The sequence below is a fragment of the Lactuca sativa genome, chromosome 8 (assembly GCF_002870075.4).
Source record: "Lactuca sativa cultivar Salinas chromosome 8, Lsat_Salinas_v11, whole genome shotgun sequence".
In the NCBI taxonomy this organism is placed as follows: Eukaryota; Viridiplantae; Streptophyta; class Magnoliopsida; order Asterales; family Asteraceae; genus Lactuca; species Lactuca sativa.
Genome location: NC_056630.2, coordinates 90,862,439 through 90,868,438, shown reverse-complemented (window position 1 = coordinate 90,868,438; position 6,000 = coordinate 90,862,439).

The window sequence follows — 6,000 nt, the reverse complement described above, 5'->3', positions numbered from 1 at the left end:
AGAGCTCTTTTGAATCAAATACTGTGAAGGCGAATGAAGTAATTTCTAGCCTTGGATAAACTCTTCAAACAGAGAAGGATGCTCTAGAAAAGGTTCGTACTTGTACCAATCTGAAAATTCTGAGCTCAACTCCTCCATCTCTACCAAAATAGACAAGCTTCATGAAGACTTGGCTATGGAGAACAAAATTATGGATCAGGTCATAGTGAAAACAGAAAAAGTGAAGGTTCTCATTGCCAAGCTGGCACATGCTGAGCAACAGATCAACACTCACTTATTCGAAAAGGCGGTAATGAAGAGTTGTTTTGTAGATGTGAACTCCTTACTCTCAGACATTATTGAAAATCGTGACTCTCTGATCACGATCACTGTTAAGAAGCATCTGGTTGAAAAACTTCGGTTGTGTTCGCAATGTTGACTAGGCTTGAGGGTGTTTCGGAGTCAAGCTCGCTTCTGAAACAAGGGGGAGATACTGTGAAGCAATCTAAGAAAGAAACCCCAAAACCGGCAGATACAACTGTGAAGCCAACTATAAATCCAAAGTTAGAAAACGAACCGAAGGTTAATGTAGCATCGGGTACAAAAGGAAAAGAAAAACTCACTGATGAAAGAATAATTGATGACAATGAAGAAGAAGAACCTGATGAGCATGAGCTGAAAAGAAGGAAAGCCTGTGAAGCTCAAATCGATGAACACAATCAAATTGTGAGGGAAGCAGAAAGCTGAAAGAGAAGCTCAAGTCACTTTGGAAAGCAGAAAACTTTTATTTCCATTGTGGACTTTGGAGAGAATTATGAATGAGGCCGTAGACATTCCAAGCCAGTATTGGTTAGAGCCGGTTGCATCTTTTGACTTGTAGAACACACAAGATTCGCAATTGGATATTCCAATCACACTGAAAGCCTTCAAGTTTCATAGCTTCATCAAAGTTGCTAACTGACAATGGTGTTGATCATATGCTCTTCGTCTTCTACTTAAAGCACATGAAGCCTCAGTATGAAACCTTGAGTGCGAAAAAGATAACAATTGTGAAGGTTTCAGGTCCAATTGAAACCGATAACTTCCCAAATGCTCGCTTTAAGGTTGCTAGAGGTTCTACGAGCCAGGTATACGAATTCACTCTTGCTAATCTACCTTGCCTGAACCTGTACGATTGGATTTTGTTGCTCAACATCTTGCTCAAGGATGAACAGAGTATGAACCCGTTGTTTCTCATCTCAAGTGAATGTTAGTTTTGTACATTCAATAGATTGGCAAGATGGATGTTGAGATTGTTAATGTTCTACGAAAGAGGACAACTGTTTTCCCCAAGGAAGCTCCAGAATATTTCGACAAAATCAAGCTGGGGTAAATACGAAAGGAAGGCTGGTGAATGGCTTTTCAAATGAAAGAGCGAACAGATGTTGATTTCCATAAAGTCTGTTTCTGTCTTGCTGATAAGCATCCTTACACCACATCTTGCCTGCAGTACATCCTGGAGTTTATGGATAAATGCAAAGGGAATCGTAAAGGGGATAAGAACTGTTTCACTGATATGATCTTCTAGTATATCCAGGTTCACAAGGCTTTTTTGAGCATCATTCCGAAACTTTTTGAAGTACAGAAGCGAACTCCACAGTGAAGGTCTCTTGCCTCAATTGACGCAAAGGGGAGATTGTTGGGTCATTTGTATTGTGTCATTAAGTATTAATAGTTTAGTCTGTTTTGTATAACGGGTTAGGCCTATCGACCCGAATATTTATTATTAGGGTTTTACTATTTAAAATGCATGCATGCACCGTATCTTGTAATCGTCTTTTTGTCAAAGTTGTAAACCCTACACAACCTTTACAGTAGTAGTTCTGATGGGTTTTGAGCATTCTAACACTTCCTAAGTGTACATGCAACCCTAATAACCTTTAATATATGTTTTCTCTATATACATGTAAATTTCTTTTTCAAGGTTATTTCCTAACTAGCATGGCATGGGGAATATATAAAACATAAAACTAGTAGAAATACATACCTTGTTGTTGCTTGGATTCCTTCAAGACTTTGTGAGCCTAGCACCCCAAATGTTGTGCCTCAAATGCTTCACACAACACCACAAAACTTGGAATAACTTGAGAGAATACTTCTTACACTTGAAAATCGGTTATGCCTTCTCTAGAAACACTCTAGTCCCGATTTTGCATGCTATAGGGTTTCTTTTATAGTGTGCCATAATTAGGAGTTACAAATGTAAACCCTAATTGTCATGAGTCTTCATTTCTCATGACCCATGGGTTTGTAATCCCATGGACTATCCATGGAGCTCCATATAGTTATAACCAAACCCATAAACCATGGATCATTAATCCACCATAAAAGAATTGATGATTGTCATAATCAACCCTATATATTTAATTAGTCTCACTTTGATCACCAAATTAATACTAGATTAATACGTGATCAATACTAATTAAATAATACTATTATTAATATATTAGAACTTATAATATATTAATAATCACAAGTGTACTTTCTCTCATTTTGTCTATCCAAGTATTGCAATGCCATGCAAACCAAATGGACCATCCCGGGTCGGGTCAATTACATACCAAATAAAGTTATGGATTAGACACTATATCCAACAGTCTCCCACTTGGATAAGTCTAATAACTATATTTGCAAATATGACTTCAAAATCCGACTAGTAATCGTAGCTCTTTCAAAGTCTCTCGGAACTGAGATGATGATGATACGCCATTTAAGATAAGTGATCATATAATCCTCTGTTCTCATGATATCAGTCGGAAAAACACATGGAACATGGTCTTACTTATTGTCCAGCATTTGTTTCTCGATCTCTAATTTGTTTCGACATAGAACTAAATTGAACACATCAATTAGGTTCTGACCGGGCCCGTTACATAGGTCAAAACCAAATCATCGAGGGGCCCAGATATCACTTCTATTTCTAGAAGGAACAGATAAACTTCGACTGATATGCTTGTACTAACTACTTGTTGAATTATTCACAAAGTCACGTTTTAGAACATCGAGTTACCAATACGTTTTCGTACAATCAATGAATAACCAACTCATAGTCAACAACTCATATCTCTAGGTTTGAAGATTTATATGATATTACCGTCTCACGATCACTCAAGATATATTCCATGAAGTGATGCAAGTGAGTGTGGGTTGAATCCAATACTCAGCCCTTATGAGTACTCATGAATGTTGTAGCAACCATTGCATTGTCTAAAGTACTTTAGACAAATCATACAAGCCAAATTCATGACAGTCTTGATTCATATCTACTTCCAACATATGACTGACTGTGGATGGTTTGAATAATATGATATATACCATAACATAATTATTCTGGAAGTCAAAACATGCAAAGTGAAACACAAGAATAATACTAATCTTATATGGCCCCAACACTTTGAGTGTAAATAAAAACACCTTTTATTTAAGCACCATATTGATTACTCATTATTTATGTTTCGATGAATCAACTTTATGCTTGAATTAAAACATTAGTTGTCCCATGCTCCAAGCATGTACACTATGTTTTTCCATACAACAATTATGCCATACTCCAAGTATGCATACTATGTTTACATATGGTCCTCTCTTTGTGAAATAGATCAATTGACAATATTCCAATGATGCTCATTTCACAATTCCAATCCTTGTTGTAAATGCAAGAATACCAAACTCTTGCCATTTACTCTAATCTATTAGATTCTAAACTTATATGCAATGATCCCCTTGTAATGACTATGCACAAAAGTCACAAAGACTTGGCAACAGACATTACAAAGTATTCCAATGGAAAACAATTCCATGTAAATGAAGTCTGAAATTCAAAGTACATTCCTTTGAACATCCTTCTTAGCATTAAGTTCTTTAATCTTACACAGATTCAAAGAATAACTTCCACCTATGGAGACAATTCCATATTACCATTTTGACCATCACTTCTGAACAAGAGTTGCCTCTTTTCAAAATATGTCAATATGGTCCTTACTCTATACTTCTAATTGTCCATGAGCAACCAATCTTTGGTAAACCTTAGATTGTCCTCGACAATTTTGCTTAATCATTTTAGTCATTTCCAATTCTGTTCCTTTTTCCATCTTAATGCCCTAGGCATTTGGAAAATTAAGAATGGATGAATATTATAGCACATGTAATCAAACATATACCCAAAGCATATGGGACATGATTTATGCTATAAATTTTTTTATTTGCCATGTTTTCATAATTCGAACTATGAAGAGGGATGTTGTAATCATAATCGAATTTTGAGAACGCAACATATATAGAATTTCCTTATGTTGAACCATTCCAGCATAACATTCATATATATATTCTTGACTAAAGTAGATTAAATTCTCAATCTAAGCTTGTAGAATTGGAGTGAAGTATAAAATCCTCTCCCTTAATTATAGCAAAACAGCCTTTTCAAGGTGAATTGAAACTTTTGTTTTCTATAATTAATATTGCTGACTTGCAACACTTAACATAATAATCATGCTCCCACTAGGATAATGATTATTATCTTACTAGCATAACACTTATGCTCCCACTAGCTTTGACATGTATCCAGAGATTAGCTGGACTTTTAGAAACCAACACTTTATTGACTTTTCTACCAAAGTTCAGATTTCTGATACGCAATTTCTTTGATAAGACTTTATCAAAACCATACACCTTTCCTTAGATAGCTCACTTGTGTGTCTAAAAAATTATGAAGAGGGATGCCGTAATCATAATGTTTAGACCTTTTGTCATTCTCACAATTGCTATCTACTCAAAATTTACTTAGTGAAAGAGTTTCCTTATGACTCTTAGATTTTTATGGTGTATGTGTTCCTATCCATGTGAATTTTTCATAACCATAATCACAAGACAAGGTTAGTGACAAATCCAAACTCATATGAACTGAACTTGTTCAATCTTAATTTCTTGCCACCTAGTAGCACAATGCCCACCATTGCTTCCGGGTTATTATGCAAACAATTGAGAACTCATAGAACTCACAAGCATAATCAACTTTTAACTGGAATAGACACGTAAATAAGAATATGTCAACACGATAGGTTACAAACCTCAAGTCGTGGGCTAGCGATTAACAAAACTCTTGATTAGCTCTTGAAACTATTTCAGAATCTTTTAGACTCCCACTGTCCTCTTGACATATAATACTTCTCTTTGTCAAGAACCATTCCTTGACAAAACAAATATTCAAGAGATATTGCGGATTCTTATCAAGTTAAAACTTCTCACTATTGGTCTTAGTTGGTCTTTGTTTTATCCAAAACATTACAACTTACCAATCTCAAATGTACAAGAATAGGAAACATCTCACTCTACATTTGACAAGTGTCTTGAACTTTCTAAAGACTATGTCACTCAAGTTACAATCTTGGAGTATAACTCCAGGATTTGTTTTTGGCACGAAGTATGAATTATCTTTTGATTTAACCATTTCAACAATTCACGATTCCTCTCCTCCGGCAACAAACAAACTAAGGTGTCCTTAGAGGATCAGTTGTGATATGGTTCCATAATCACTAAGATAATCATAAAACAAAAATACACAAGTACTCTCCCATCTCTTCAGATTTGAGAAACTTTTATCTTTCTTCCTTATTTGATTCTTCTTATTCATTCTGCCATACATTGAAACTTTTCCAATGTTTCAGAATTACACTTAAACTTGTAAGCATAACCATATTTACTAAACTTTAGTAAATCATAACGAATAATCTTATCAACCTTTGTGGTGGACCTGACTAGTGCACAACTTAATGTACCCGATCCTTTAGTCCTTCGCTTGACTCACATGCGAATGTGAACAAGGAATTAGTTAATTTACCAAAGATAGAAATCTCATTCATTACACAATAAAACTTTCATGATTCAAAGTTTTTTGTCCAATTGAACCTTGGGTGATGAGAATCTTTCCTTATTTGGTAAATTTAGACACTACCATCAATGAAAGAACCAAATTTATTTTCCCAT